The following is a 16,814-nucleotide window of genomic DNA, read 5'->3' on the forward strand; positions in this document are numbered from 1 at the left end:
TTTGTTCCAAAATGTTCTAGTAGCATAACAGAAAAGGGGAATTTTAAATTGCATCTAGTTGCATAGGGAATTCTAACAAAACCCAAAGTTAGACGTAAGGTCTTTGGATTAGAGGGGATGTCAGGTATCAAATACAATGTCATTTACTGTTGTGTAAATGATCGTTATTACCAGTGTATTAGAGATTTGAGACAAATACAGGAGTAAAGTAGCCTCTTGCTGTATGAATAGCTTCCATAATAAGTGACGAATCCTTCAATTTAGATGAACAGGAGATTTTAGAAAGTGGAAATAGCACGAAATGTTGGAAATATCTGTTTTGAAAATACCTATTTTCTTATCAGAGCATATAGTGTCACCATTTATCAATATCAGAAAAAAAGACACTCAAACAACATAGTGATAAACATCAGAACTGATTGCAAAAACAGTGTGAAATCTGCCATATTTGACGCTGAAATAGAATGCCACAAATTATATATGACAAGATAGAATACAGAATGGCAGGATGAAATCTTTGGGTTTGGCACTTGATATTTTTGATAGCTCAAGAAAAAACTGTTGTAGGATGGCAGTACAATGGAACTTCTCTCATTGGAATTCACATATTTATAAAATTGACAATACCAGATGTCTAGGGGATGCAACCACCACATCAAAAGATTGTTTAAGAGATGAAGGCAATTTTTACTGTATATCATGATTATGTTGCTAAGCTCAAATGTTTTGGAAAACTGTCATGAATTTTTGATTTAGATACCACCAGATCCTTTATTGTATCATCTTGATTTTGTGCCAGGAGTGTCACCATCAAACATTCAGGAATCTTTGATTATATAATCTTCCAGATTGAGTTTGGCTAAACACTGGAAAATGAGAACAAACCCCGCTCCCCACAAAGTTACTTTAATAATAAAAGTTTATTATAATAAAAATAATAAATAATAAAAGTAGTATAATTTAGTAGTTCAATCAGGTCTGTGAGATGTTTACTAAGATGGCAGTGCATCAAATCATCAATATAATGTCAAACTGTAATTTATGTTTGGTTGTTAGTGAGATTAACTTTTTTCTGCATGTTAATTATAATGATCTAAATTTGTTATGGAAAAGTGTTTTCTGTTAAAATGTTGATTTTTTAAAATAAAGAGGCTTACAAATATAGTTCCCAAAGAACTCTGTACTTCAAACTCCCCTCAAATTTCCTTTTCTGCAAGACCTTTCTAATTCTAACTAATCTAGTTTTATTTGAAATTGGATGGAAAGTTGCTTGTGCCAACACAGCTGTGTGACCCTGTAGTCTTGCAAAGCCCTAGAAAAAAAGAAGCACTGTTGAGGTCTGCCATAGGAGGGATGAAGGAATGGTTAAACTGTGCAGCATCTTGAAAGCCGTATGGTCACTATGGAGTCAGGTATCATAGAATTTTTCTGCCTAGAATTTGGTAATAAGAACATAAAGCCATGCTGATCAGACCAATGGCCTATCTAGTGCAGCATTCTGTTCACACAGCCGACCAGATGCCCACGGGAAGCACACAAGCAACAACACCCTCCTGCCAATGTTCCCCAGCAGCTGGTGCATATAGGCGCACTGCCTCTAATACTAAATATCTAGCCATCATGACCAGTGGTCATTGATAGCAGTATCCTCCAGGAATTTGTCTAATTCCCATTTAAAGCTTTCCAGGTTGCTGGCCATCACTACATCTTGTGGTTATGAATTTATAGTTTATGTGCTCTGTAAAGAAGTATTTTCTTTTATCTCTCCTGCCATTCAGCTTTACTGGATGACCCTGGGTTCTAGTATTTTAAGAGAGGAAGAAAAGCTCCCTGTCCACTTTCTCCAAACCATGCATAATTGTATACACCTCCATCGTGTCTCCCCTTAGTCACCTTTTTTCTAAACTAAACAGCCCCAAATGTAACCTTTCTACATAGGGGAGTTGATCTAGCCCCTTACTTCATTGCACCTCCGCAGTCCCCTTCTCCTTTAGTTCTCTAACTCCCTTGTCATCCAATTGTCAAGCTACCTCTCTAATTTTCTGCTTCTGATGTAAAGATTCTATTTAAAATTGTAGATTCTAATGTTAGCAATGTGCGCCTTAAAATCCGTTTTTGCATCCCTTATTGTCTGCTTGCATTTTCTTTGTGCAAGTTTGTATTCACTTTCATTCTTTTTGTTGGGCAAGACTTCCAGTTTCTGAAGGGAGAGTTATTTTCTGTAGCGAAAAATCATGCAGGTGATCTCTTGGATATTGTGCTGTCTTTCCTGACCTGCAATATACATTCCAGCTGAGCTTCTATTTTGGAGAGATGTGAACCCCTTTACTATGCCTTTTAATTTCATTTTTACCAGTTCCCTCATTTTAGAGAAGTTTCATCTTTGAAAGTAAAATGTGACTGTGTTGGACTTCCTTGGCAATTTTCCACTTACATATAAATTAAATTTGATAGCATTGTAGTCACTGTTTCCAATCAGTTAAACAACATTCATCATTAAGCTGAGTTGCCTCCTCTCTGGTTAGTTTCATTTAGGATATCAAGAAATTTTCCCTCTTTGTCATAATGGAAAGGAAACATGTAATCCAATTCATAGGCTGGCTTGCATGTCATGCTAAGCCACACAGAGAATAAGCCATGGTGGGTTTGTTGCTCTCTGAACAACCCACATTACTCTTGACAGATTATTGGGCATGTAGTGGCTTGGCATAGCTTCTTTCCCCCTCAGTCCTCCCACCCGCTCCCTGCACGTATCCGTGTCCTTTGCATGGCAACTCCTATCATGTCCTCATCCCTATGGCAGGAAAACTCCCCCGCCCCCTCCCTACTCCAATTCCTACTCCTTTTCAGAGCACTTACTTTGTTCACTTAAAAAAAAAAGATGCTTCAGAAGTACGCAAATGGGATCATCCCCCGCCCCCCCCGGCCTGCACAAGTGTGCAAATTTGTCTGTCTGCTATGTGCAGTCTCTCTCTGTCAATTTCCTTGTATGTTACCTTTGTCAAGATAGGCCAGGAGCAGGTAATATACCAGGAAACTGACAAGGTGAGATTGCACATAGGTTAATCTATCACAGATAGTGTGTGTGTGTCCCAATTTAGTGTTGCTTTTCGGAGCAATTGTTTTGTTTATTTTTCAGCGCTTCTGAATTGTGCAAATGGGTTCATACTTGCTCTTAGCATTCTTTATTTCCTGTTTGCGCAATTCAGAAGCACCAAAAAGGAAAAAAAATTTGAGGGAAGTAATTGCTCCAAAAAGGAGCGGGGGGGGGGGCAGATAACTCTTACTTGTCAATGTCATCCTCTCACTATTACACTTTTCAGTGTCCTCCTCCCCTTTTGATGATTTCCTGAGACCTGATTAAGTTGACAAATGGGAGTTATTGGCTCCCCCTGCCCCCCATTGTGGCTCCTTTTCAGAGCAGTTACTGCTGGAGTTACTTCAGTGAATTTGCACAAATCTCCCTGAAAGTGTTTTTTAAAAAACCCTTTGAAGGTGCTGCATGGGATGGAGTGAATGGGGCCCCACCGGGGCAGGTGAGTGTAATTACTGCTGACGTGGGTGCCCCATTCACTGTCCCATTCAGCTGCCATCTAAGGGATTGGGGGGGGTAAACTGTTGAGATCTGTGCAAATTTGAAGGCTGAGCAGTAAACGGAGGGGGGTTGCACAAATTTAAAGGCTTGGAGCAAGCGGCTGAGGGAAGGATTGTGGAGAGGGAGCAAACCTAGCCTCCCTTGGGAGGGGAGTTCCACAGCCTGGGAGTGGCCACTGAAAAGGCCCTCTCTCACATCACCACCCAATGCGCCTCTGATGATGATGGTCTCAAAAGAAGGGCCTCTTTAGAAGATCTTAAGGACTGGGCAGGCTCATGTATGAGAAGGTGTTCTTTCAGGCAGCTTGCGCCCAAGCTGCATAAGGTTTTATAGGTCCTTTTATAGCATTTTGAATTCTGCCTGGAAACAGACCAGAAACCAGTGAAGCTGCTTTAACAAGGGAGTTCACGTGCTCCCTGTAACCAGCCTCTGTCAACAGTCTAGCTGCAGCATCTTGGACCAACTGATGTTTCCAAACAGTTTGCTAAGCAGCCCCACATGGAGCAGGTTACAGTGGTCCAAATGGAATGAGACTAAGGCTTGTGTGATGGTGGCCAGATCAGACATCTATAGGAATGGATGCAGTTGGTGCACTAGCCTCAGCTGTGCAAACACTCATGGCCACCACTGAAACCTGGGCATCCAGGTTCAGGGCCAAGTCCAGCAGTAACTTAAACTGTGAGCCTGAGTCTTCAAGGGGAGAGTAACCTTAACTAGTATAGGTTGAGTCCCTATTCCCTGATTTGCCTTTCAAGTAGCTAGAAACACCACTGTCTTGTATGGATTAAGTTTCAATTTGTTTGCCCTCATCCAGTCCATCACTGACATCAGAAACTGATTTAGAATTAGAACAGGCTCCTTAGATTTAGATGAAAAGGAGAGACAGGTTTCAGTGTCATCACCATACTGCTGGCACTGAACCCCAAAATTCTGGACAATCTCTCCCAGCAGTTTCACGTATAGGTTAAATAGCATGGGGGATAAGATGGAACCCTGAGGGACCCCACGGGTCAATGGACATGGTATTGACCAGGAATCCCCCAGCACCACCTTCTGAAATTGCCCCTCCAACAGTGCCTCCCAGTCCCATCCTAAATGCCTCAGAAGGATACCATAGCTGATGATATCAAAAGCTGCTGAGAGGTCCAGCAGAACTAAGAGGGACACACTTTCCCCCGTCTGGTTCCCAGAATAGATCATCCACCAAGGCAACCCAAGCAGTGTCTGTCCCATAACCAGGCCTGAAGCCAGATTGAAATGAATCTACATAATCTGTTTTATCCAGAAATCCCTGGAGCTGAGAAGCCACCACATGCTCCAGCACCGTGCTTAAGCCCATTTAAATTAATGGATTTAGGCATTCTTAAGTCCACCTTCTGGTAGCTTATGTGTTCTGGATTGGGATAACCTGTCAATGTATTTAACAGTAGTGTGTTTAAATTAGGTCCCTCCCCAGTCCAGAACACATGAAGAGGGACCATAGTTCAGTAGTTCAGAATCTGAGATAGCAGGCGTAGGGAAAGATTTGAGCCCCTAGACCAGGGGCAACTTTGGAGGGTCCAGGGGCAATTTCTGGTCCCCAGAACCTAATTTGGCAGGAAGAAAAAGGCCAATTCTTTGTTTTAGGAGAAACTCTGGGCAGCATTAAAGCAAGGTGTGTCATCCCCAGATGCCTTGTTTCAAAGCGGAAATCCATTGTTTTTTCCTGCTGCCTGCTGCTGAAATTCAGCAGCGCGACCGCCATTTGCCTGTGTCAGGGGCTGCAAAAAAGGACGGGGGGCCTGCATGCAACCCGCAGGCCATGTGATGCTCACCCCTGCCCTAGAGAGCTACTGACTGAGTAAAAAATGCTAGTTTCGATTGACCAATGGTCTCATTCAATGTAAGGTAGCATCACATAGTTATAAACCTAATACTTATGGATACAATATGGTTACTGTTCTCCCATGGCTCCATCCCACACTACCTTGATAATCACCTTCTCAACCCCTTTTGTGTACAATCTCCCATTCTAATGTTACTGCCGTGGTATGAGATATAGCCATGGGGGACCAGTAACCTTGCCATTACAGTAACACAAGCACCAACCCATAGTTTCAGTCCAGTATGTAATTGACTCATTTTATGACCTCCTCCTCAGTAGTTTATCAGATGATGGTTTATTGTATTCCACTCACATATTGGAATTCTTTGCATTTATTTCTGTTCAGTGTTATCACACATCTTCAATTAGAATCAATGCCATGTGTTTTTATTTATTACATATATATCCTGCTTTTTTTCCTCTTGCAAGGAACCTGAGATGGCTAACATGTTCCTCCTCATCTCCATTTTTATTCTCATAACAAACCTGGAAGGTAGGTTAGGCTGAATGTCAGTGACTTGTCTAAAGTCACACAATGAACTTCATGGCCAAGTGGGGACCAGGATCTTCTGAGTCCCAGAGTCCAACACTCTAACCACTACACCACACTGGCTTGAATATGTATGTTTAACTTAATGGTTGAACTGGAGTCAGAAGGTAGATAATTTGGTCATGAATGTATTTGAGGCTATTTCAGTTAAGTACAAAATACTTACATTATTCTTCATATTAAAGTATAAACTCCTCTAATCTGTTACCTTCCCTACACACTTGGCCTCACCTACTTTCCTTGCTTTTTCTAAACATCTCAGATTACATTGCTGTGAATAAATATGATGAACTGTAATGAAGGATGTGACTCCTGGCTCTTTAAATAAAACTAGCTTGTACTCTTCCTCGGTCCTATTACATGGTTGCTAGGTGACCTGAAAACACTCCCATTGTATGGAGGACAGAAGTTCAGAGAATTTCCAAAGGGTGAAGTGGGAGGGAGCTCTTCTGAGAATTCGCAAAGTCTACAACTCCTTTGTAGAACAGTGTGTTGGATTTCAACTACTTTCCCAAAGCAAGTAAGTACAATTCCTTTCTCCAACTTGGCAAACCAAGCGAAGCTGTCCCCTCCTACCTGCCAGTCTGACCTGCATATGAACTTTTGAAACACATGATTGCATCTGGGGCCAGCGGCTGTGGTTTCCATAGGCCCCAAATACGGAATGGTTGCCATTCCAAGGGTGAAGAGAGAATCCTGTGTCCATTCCCTGAAGAACAGTTTTCACTGCCTTTGTGCAGCATAGCTGTGTGGAAGTGAGAGCAGAGGCCAGCTGTGGGAGCAGGAATACAAGTCCCCCACACTGCCAGCAGCTCCAGAGTTGAGTCCCAGAAACTCTATAAGGGTACCAACTGCATCTCTCTGCTAACACTGGTACCCTAGCAGCAAAGTCCTGTGGGGGGCTGTCTTTTAAACTGTTTCCATGTTCTGTAAAGTAGTGATGATGACTAACAATGGAGATAGTGATGATATAAAGAACAGTATTTCTTCCAGCATTGGGAAGGTGAACGTTAACAGGCTGGTAAAAGCATTCACTTGTCGACCCTTCTAGGGCTGGCATCTGGAGCATAATTGTAAATTTGCAAGTGGTATCCAGGGGAGGGGAAAAGAGGTCAAGGGATTCAGTCTGGAGAACAATGGGTGCGCCATAGAGGGGCGCTGACCTTGTGTCATGTATATACTTCTATTTTGAATACCAGGTGTGGCTTTTAAGATGGCAGACTTGTTTTTCCAAACTGAAAATAAGCCTCCTTTTCCAGGCGCAGACTACCGTGTCAAAAAATAGCAGAATTATCGGAGTATTTGGTAACACTTGGTAGGTGGCTATTGACCCTCTGTTTACAGAAATAATTAAAGAACTAATGAAGGGGAGCCCATCAGCTTCTGAGGCAGACTGTGTTCCACTGTCAAACAGCTTGTACTATCAGGAAGATCTTCCTACTCTTTACATCTCATTTTTGTGCTAATAATGGTACCCCAGTAGCAAGCTCCTGTTCCTCCCGCCCCACATTTTTTTCCACCCCACTATTTCTTCTGCTCAGAATTGGCCCTTTCATAAACTGTTTGCCACCCTGCAGTGGAGAAGATATGGGTATTCATCTCCTCCTCCCACCCGTGGCATGAAAAAGCAGCTTGAGTTGAGAACATGAGAAGGTGTTCTCACCTGAGGTGAAAGGTTAAGCCGCCACTTCCACCTTTGTCTAATCTAGGGGTAGTTAATCTGGTGTCCTCCAGATGTTTTGGACTACAAATCCCTGACTATTGGCCATGCTGGCTAGGGCTTATAGGAACTGTAGACCAAAACATCTGGAGGGCACCAGGTTGCCTACGCTTGCTCTGGTCTGAGTAGGCTCCAGTGTATTTGGCTGCTTTGGGAGGAGGGGGAGAAAAAATATGAGGGAAGAGATACACATAATTGAGCATAATATAATAAATAATTTGAGCCTTGATCCCATCGATTTCAATGTGCTTAAACATACTCACCTCTGTATTAGACTGTAACCAAGTGGTCCTGATGTATTGGTGTATTATTAATAAAAACATGTAGATTTGGGCCAGGGCAGGTTGCTCCACACAGTATAATTATGAACTCTTGGTCTGTTGACAAAGACAGTTAGTTGTAACTGTTGTGCTCACAGACTGTTTAGTTTTAGTTTACGGCTGGTATTGCCATGGCAACCTGCGCTGCTGATACAGAATGAATCTGCCCTTGGTTGGTTTCTTGCACTGATAAATCCAGTTGGACACAGAAACCATGATAGGGGTGGGTTGCTTCAGCTTTTTGAACATGCTCTGCAAAGTAAATTCTAGTTGAGAATATAGATAATGGCAATGTTAAAAAAAATGACTATTTTTATCATGTTGTATTTTTTTTGTAAAGCTGGTGTATTTTTCATGAATTGATGTACATTTCCAGAGAGCTTTGGCTATGCAGCAGTATAGAAATGAAAATAATAATGTGCAGAGGTGAGTTCAGCAGCAATGGAGGATCTTTTATAATTCTCTAGTGTAAGGGCAGGCAACATGGCGCCCACTCAATGTTTTGGACTACAACTCCCATCAGCCCCAGCCAGCATGGTCAATGGGTAGGGGATTGTGGGATCTGTAGTCCAAAACATCTGAAGGGCACCAGGTTGGCTATCCCAGCTCTAGTGCATTTCACTGCCTCCTACTATTACAGCTTTGAAAGTTTGTGGCCACCCTCTTGGATGTCAGGGGATGAACAGGGGGCTATGTTGCTTCCTAGGTAGCAACTCCTTGAACTTCCTTCCTGTAATGAGATTTAGAAGACAACAAATGCTTTAATCAATATGCTGAAATGAGCAACTGAATTACTAATATCCTTAAGGAAGAAACTAACATGATGGCTATATGATCCTCTAGAACAGAGCTTTCCAAATTTTTCGTGTTGGTTACACACTTTTTAGACATGCATCATTTCGTGACACGGTAATTCAGTTTTACTAGCAAACCCGGAGGTTAAACTAACCCGTTATAAGAGATACAGACACATACATAAATTGTAATAGTGAAATGTATGGGGATACAACATATCTCATGAAAACTTTTCATTTATATTTTTAAAAATATATGATTTGTAAGATAATAACATACATTGTTGTCATATATGAGTAACAGTATGTAAATATGTGCAAGAATTTAAAGTTGAATAACACCAATAACTACTTACCATTTTAATGGGATGTATGAGGTTGATGGGATGAACACAGCTTTTCAATATTTGGTGGAATATTAGATAAAGACACTCGCATTTCATCATCAAGCATTTTTAAGCTTCCACGTTTCAGTGTCTTTAAGTTTGCCATCGTTGAAAAGGATACTTCACAAATGTATGTAGCAGAAAACTGCAGAAGAATTTTTAACGCTTTTTTAGCTATGTTTGGATGCATTTTTGAAATGCGAATCCAAAAGCTGTCTAAGTCACCCTGTTCATGCATCATTAACAGATTTCGATCATTTTTCATGTCAGCTAATTCTTCTTCTTCAATAAGTGAAAAGTTGAAAGAAATGGATTTCTGATCCAATCATAGTCTTGGATTTCAACATTTGGGAAGTAATGAACTTTCTCTCCAAGCAATGTTAAATGGTCAACAATTAGCAAGCTGATATCGCATTTTAGTTGGCACTCAGCAGTTTTGGAAAACATTTCAAAATTTCCTTCTTTCACTTTCCTTTTCCAAATTGCTATTTTGTCTCTCATAGCACAAATTTTATCTACCGCTGTTAAGATATTTTCTCCTTTTCCTTGCATACTGGTGTTTATTTTATTCAAATGTTCAAATATGTCAGCAAGATATGCCAATTTTGTGCGCCAAAGTTTGCTTTGAATTAGATCGCAGTATTCATTTTGCTGATTTTCCTCAAAAAGTTTAAGCATCATTTCCCTCAATTCATATACACGACAAAGCACTCGACCTCTTGACAGCCAACGAACTTCTGTGTGTAGTAGAAGCTTTTTAAACCTTGCCCCCATGTCTTCACAAATATGAGCAAATAATCTTGATTGAAGAGGTCTACTTTTAATGTAATTGACCATTTGAATCACTTTGTCCAAAACTTTTCTTAATTCATTTCCAATGGTTTGCGCGACTAGTGCTTTGCGATGTAAAAAGCAATGAGTAATTATAATATTTTCATTCTCTTTCTTTGCTAAAGCTATAAAACCTTTTGTTGAACGATTGAGGGTGCGCCATCTGTGCATATTCCTACACAATTTAACCATTGCAAATTATTTTCCTTCATGAAGCAGTCTAAAGTTTTAAATATATCTTCACCTCTAGTTCTCATTGGAAGTTCTAGACAACACAAGAATTGCTCAATAATTCTGTCAGTATGAATGAAACGTATAAAAACCAATAATTGTGCTAACTCACTGACATCTGTTGCTTCATCTAATTGCAATGTAAAGATCATATCGTCTTGAAAAATATCCTTCATTTGCTGCTTAATGTCATCAGACATGTCTTGAATACATCTTCCGATTGTGTTATCTGCCAAAGGGATTTTATTAACTTCTATCTCAAATTCGGGCCCAAACATTGTTCGAACAATAGCACAGCAAGATTCCTTTATGGTGGTTTCAGCAATAGCGTGTGGGTCCTTGTTTTTGGCAATTATTTGAGCAACCAAGTAACTTGCCTTTTGAGCTTTCTCTGATGTCTTCCTTCTCTTTGTGAATGATGCAGACTGCTTCTTTATAGATTTTGAAAGCTGAATAAAGTATTCCACTGGTTTTTCTGACAAATGACAGTGTTTTGTGGTAAAATGATGCTTTAATTTATTTGGTACCATACTTTCATTTGCAAGTATATCCCCACAAACTAAACACTGGGGACAAGGATTGTTTTCATTACCAGAAAATGTGAACCCCAGTTTCATATAATCTTTACTGTATAAACAAGGCTTGGAAATTGTTCCTTTACACTTCTTACGTACTAATACAGACTGTTCAACCGTTGATTCTAGTGTAGTTTCCTCTATAGCCACTACATTTTGTTCATTGCAAACATCATCTTCACCAGCTTTCCTTTTCTTAATTAGAAAGGTATCCATTTTACGGGTAATTCAACTGCAATTTAATGAATAAATCTATGCAAATTTATTTCTAGGTTTTAGCATTAACTAAATATGAAAATAACAGGACTGTTTTTAGCGCTTATCTTTCTCTGTTTTTTCTTATGAAAATAACAGCACCTGCGCTCTACTCCCACAATGATAAAGTGAGATAAAGATAAGAATCAGGACCAGGAGAAAAAGTGAAAAGTAAATACTTTAGTTAATTTTGTTTATAATACATATTAGGACACATAGGTCCAGGTAGGAGCTCAGCTGCAAAAACACATGAAGTAGAGAAGCAAAAGTCCATCAAAAATGGTGTAAATATATATGTCTCACTAAAAGGCTATACTGCTGTAAATATTTGCAATGCCTATGTCCAGAGTCCAGTTCCAGCACTCTCCGGTGGTACACTGCCAGTGGGTGGTTAATCCACAATTACAGCAGAGTAAAAATAAAAATGGCAGAAATCAACTGAGCCAACTGGCCAAGATGGCAGACGGCCCGCTCGGTGCAGTCCCAGGCAGCATTTCCACCTGCATGTTACTCTGGCCTGGCCGCAGGGCAGTGTGGTGCAGAAGTCCATGAGGGGCACACCCAAAACCACGCAGGGCTGGTGGCCACTGCCACTTCTCCGCGCCGGCGTCAGCCGAACTCCCAGGGCAGTGCCTCCCTTCCCCTCTCTTTGCCCCACGCCTCTACCTTTCCGGGGAGTGCAGGCTCGAAGCTCCTCGCCTGCCCGGCGCAGCCCTCCTTGCTCTGGGGGCATCCAGCGGGCCATTATTCTCCCCCACTGCCCTGCAGCTGCACCGAGGACGCAGGGAAGCCTCTCGCCAGAGCTGATTGCAAATTGCTCGACTAATTGCTCCACTGACTTCGAATTCTCCACACTCCTTGTGCAGCCAGCGTTACCACACTCCTCGCAGTACCACTCCAACACCGCCAATCACGTGCGTCCTACGTCAAGACGCCACGTGATCCTAAAGCAGCTAATGTTAAAGCACCTAAGCCTTAGCAGCTAAGCTGCTTTAACATTAGCTGCTTTAGGAAGTTCCGGGGGAGGGGCCAAGGGAAGCAAAAGTGAGTAAGGGAGCTCCGCAGTGCCCTTCCGCACAATTTTCTGCATTTCACGTGACACACCTACACACTGCTGCTGACACACTAATGTGTCGCGGCACACAGTTTGGAAAGCTCTGCTCTAGAATCAGAGGCAGTATGCCACTAATTACCATTTTCTGTGGAGTAACAGTGGGATATCGCTATTGCCTCCAGACCCTGCTAGCGAGCTTCCCTGAGGCATCTGGCTGGTACAGTAGAAAACTATACTTGCTGGGCTGGATGGACTCAGTTTGATCCAGCAGGGCTACTCTTTATGGGCAATATCCAACAGTGTCTTCCTGAAAACACAAATAGCACTAGTGGAGCTCCGCTAAATTTGTTGCACAAGCACTTGCACATTATTTTTAACACTTGCACATTATGCTTGCTTAACCAGTTGCGCAGCCACTTGCCCAACTGTGCTTGCACAAATGAAACTTTAGTTGGATTCTCCTCTTGCACATAGTTCGGAACCTAGTTTCCACCGGTGCAACATCTCTTGTGCTAATGGAATGACACAGTTGGATACTGCCATTGGCAGTTGTTAACTTGTTGTTTCCCCTTCATGGATCACTGCCTTGTTGTGGCGAAGGGGCTTGCGTAACTCAGTGAAGCCATAAGCTATGCCGTGCAGGGCCACCCAAGACGGACAGGTCATGGCAGAGAGTTCTGACAAAATGTGGTCCACTGGAGAAGGAAATTGCAACCCACTCCAGTATTCTTGCCAAGAAAACCCCATGGAACGTATCACAAGGCTAAAAGAGATGACGCCGGAAGATGAGCCCCTCAGGTCAGAAGGTGTCCAATATACTACTGGGGAAGAGCAGAGGGAATTTCCAAGTAGCACCAGAAAGAATGAAGCGGCTGGGCCAAAGCCGAAAGGACACTTAGCTGTGGATGTGTCTGGTGGTGAAAAGAAAATCCGATGCTGTAAAGAACAATATCGTTTAGGAACCTGGAATGTCAGATCAATGAATCAAGGTAAGCTGGAGGTGGTCAAACATGAGATGGCAAGACTGAACATCGACATCTTGGGAATCAGCGGACTAAAATGGACAGGCATGGGCGAATTTAATTCGGGTGACCATCATATCTACTATTATGGGCAAGAATCCCTTAGAAGAAATGGAGTAGCACTCACAGTCAACAAAAGGGTGGGAAAAGCAGTACTGGGGTACAATCTTAAAAATGATAGAATGATCTCAGTATGAATCCAAGGCAAACCATTCAACATCACAGTAATTCAAGTCTATGCCCCAACCACTGAGGCCAAAGAAGCTGAGGTTGATCGGTTCTATGAAGACCTACAACACCTTCTAGAACTAACACCAAACAAAGATGTCCTCTTCATCATAGGGGATTGGAATGCTAAAGTAGGAAGTCAGGAAATCACCGAGATAACAGGCAAGCATGGCCTTGGTGTACAAAATTAAGCAGGGCAAAGGCTAATAGAGTTTTGCCAAGAGAACACACTGATCATAGCAAACACTCTTTTCCAACAGCACAAGAGACAACTCTACACATGGACATCACCAGATGGTCAATATCAAAATCAGATTGATTATGTCCTTTGCAGCCAAAGATGGAGAAGCTCTATACAGTCAGTAAAAACAAGACCTGGAGCTGACTGTGGCTCAGATCATGAGCTTCTTGTTGCAAAATTTCAGATGAAATTGAAGAACGTAGGGAAAACCACTAAACCATTCAGGTATGACCTAAATCATATCCCTTATGAATATATAGTGGAGGTGAGGAATAGATTTCAGGGATTAGACCTGATAGACAGGGTGCCTGAGGAACTATGGACAGAGGTCCATAACATTGTTCAGGAGGCAGCAACTCAATCCATCCCAAAGAAAAAGAAATGCAAGAAAGCCAAGTGGCTGTCTGATGAGGCTTTACAAGTAGCTGAGGAAAGAAGGGAAGCGAAAAGCAAGGGAGAAAGGGGAAGATATATCCAACTGAATGCAGAGTTCTACAGAACAGCAAGGAGAGACAAGAAGGTCTTCTTAAATGAACAATGCAAAGAAGTCGAGGAAAAGAACAGAATGGGAAAGACCAGAGATCTCTTCAAGAAAATCGGAGATCACAAGGGAACGTTTTGTGCAAAGACGGGCATGATAAAGGACAAAGAAGGCAGGGACCTAACAGAAGCAGATGAGATTAAGAAGAGGTGGCAAGAATACACAGAAGAACTATACAGGAAAGATCTGAATGTCCCTGATAGCCATGATAGTGCGGTCACTGAACTTGAGCCGGACATCCTCGAGAGTGAAGTCAAGTGGGCCTTAGGAAGCATTAGTAACAACAAAGCTAGCGGAGATGACAGTCTTCCAGCTGAGCTATTTAAAATCCTAAAAGATGATGCTGTTAAAGTGCTGCATTCAATATGCCAACACATTTAGAACACTCAACAGTGGCCGCAAGGCTGGAAAAGGTCAGTTTAAATTCCAATTCCAAAGAAGGGCAACGCCAAAGAGTGTTCAAACTACCGCACAATTGCGCTCATTTCACATGCCAGCAAGGTGATGCTCAAAATCCTACAAGCTAGGCTTCAGCAGTATCTGAACCAAGAACTACCGGAAGTACAAGCGGGGTTGCGAAGAGGCAGAGGAACTAGAGATCAAATCGCCAACATTCGCTGCATCATGGAGAAAGCAAGAGAATTCCAGAAAAACGTCTATTTCTGCTTCATTGACTACGCTAAAGCCTTTGATTGTGTGGATCAGAACAAACGCTGGCAAATTCTTAAAGAGATGGGAGTACCAGACCACCTTACCTGTCTCCTGAGAAACCTGTATGAGGGTCAAGAAGTGACACTAAGAACTGGACATGGAACAACCGAGTGGTTCAAAATTGGGAAAGGAGTACGACAAGGCTGCGTATTGTCACCCTGCTTATTTAACTTATATGCAGAGTACATCATGAGAAACGCCGGGTTGGATGAATTAGAGGTCGGAATTAAGATTGCTGGGAGAATTATCAACAACCTCCGATATGCAGATGATACCACCCTAATGGCAGAAAGCGAAGAGGATCTAAAGAGCCTCTTGTTGAGGGTGAAAGTGGAGAGTGCAAAAGCTGGTTTGAAACTCAACATTAAAAATACTAAGATCATGGCATCTGGCCCTATCACTTCCTGGCATATAGAAGGGGAAGAAATGGAAGCAGTGACAGATTTTACTTTCTTGGGCTCCAAGATCACCGCAGACGGTGACTGCAGCCATGAAATTAAAAGACGCTTGCTCCTTGGGAGGAAAGCTATGGCCAACCTAGACAGCATAGTAAGAAGCAGAGACATCACCTTGCCGACAAAGGTCCGTCTAATCAAGCTATGGTTTTCCCAGCAGTAATGTATGGCTATGAGAGCTGGACTATAAGGAAGGCTGAGCGCCGAAGAATTGATGCTTTCGAACTGTGGTGCTGGAGAAGACTCTTACGAGTCCCCTGGACTGCAAGGAGGTCAAATCAGTCAATCCTAAAGGAAATCAACCCTGAGTGCTCATTGGAAGGACAGATACTGAAGCTGAAGCTCAAATATTTTGGCCACCTAATGCAAAGAGAAAACTCTCTGGAAAAGACCCTGATGCTGGGAAAGACTGAAGGCAAAAGGAGAAGGGGACAGCAGAGGATGAGATGGCTAGATAGCATCACCGATGCAATGAATATGAACTTGAGCACGCTCCGGGAGAGAGCGCAGGACAGGAAGGCCTGGCGTGCTATGGTCCATGGGGTCACGAAGAGTCGAACATGACTGAACGACTGAACAACAACAACAACAACAACTCGTTGTTTGTTTGTTTTCAATACCACCCTTAAGGGCATTGACCCTCACAAGGCGACCTACATCTGCACTAGCAAAATAAAACAATACAATTACAAAAAATCCAAATGATTAAAAGAACAATACTATAGCACAAACTGTAAGCATTTAATGCTTTCTTCATTTTGGCAGTGTAATTTAGAGTTATTTTGTTGTTAAACATCTGAGAATCAGCTATCCTTGCTGGTCTACTGCAAATTGCTAGAGATCTATGAGCAAACCCCATTCTACCTTCTGTCCATGCTTGTGCCAATTTATATGTATAGATGCAAATTTAGAAATATATTTAGTTCTTTATTTGATTTATACTCTGCCTTTTAACCAAAAAATGGCACTCCAGGCAGCTTACAAAAACAATTTAAACTAGATTAAAACAATAAAACACATTGAAATACAATAAGAGTATAACAGTTACGGAATAAAAACAGCACCCAACCCACAGACCCACTTACAGGCTAAAGGCCTTCTTGATTAAGTGGTCTTTGCCTGCTGTCGGAGGGATAGCAGAGAGGGAGCAAACCTAGCTTCCCTGAGGAGGGAGTTCCACAGCCTGGGAGCAGCCACCTAAAAGGCCCTCTCTCTCATCGCCAACAAATGCACCTCTGAAGGCAGTGGTCTCAAAATAAGGTCCTTTCCAGAAGATCTTAAAGACTGGGCAGGCTCATATGGGAGAAGATGGTCTTTCAGGTTGCCTGATCCCAAGGCATATAGGGCTTTGTAGGTCATAACCAGCACTTACATTGTGCCTGGAAACAGACTGGCAGCCAGTGAAGCTGCTGTAACAAGGGAGTCGTGTACTCCCTGTAAC

The sequence above is a fragment of the Heloderma suspectum genome, chromosome 3, assembly GCF_057233095.1.
Source record: "Heloderma suspectum isolate Gila_16-S chromosome 3, 16-S_ref, whole genome shotgun sequence".
NCBI lineage: Eukaryota > Metazoa > Chordata > Lepidosauria > Squamata > Helodermatidae > Heloderma > Heloderma suspectum.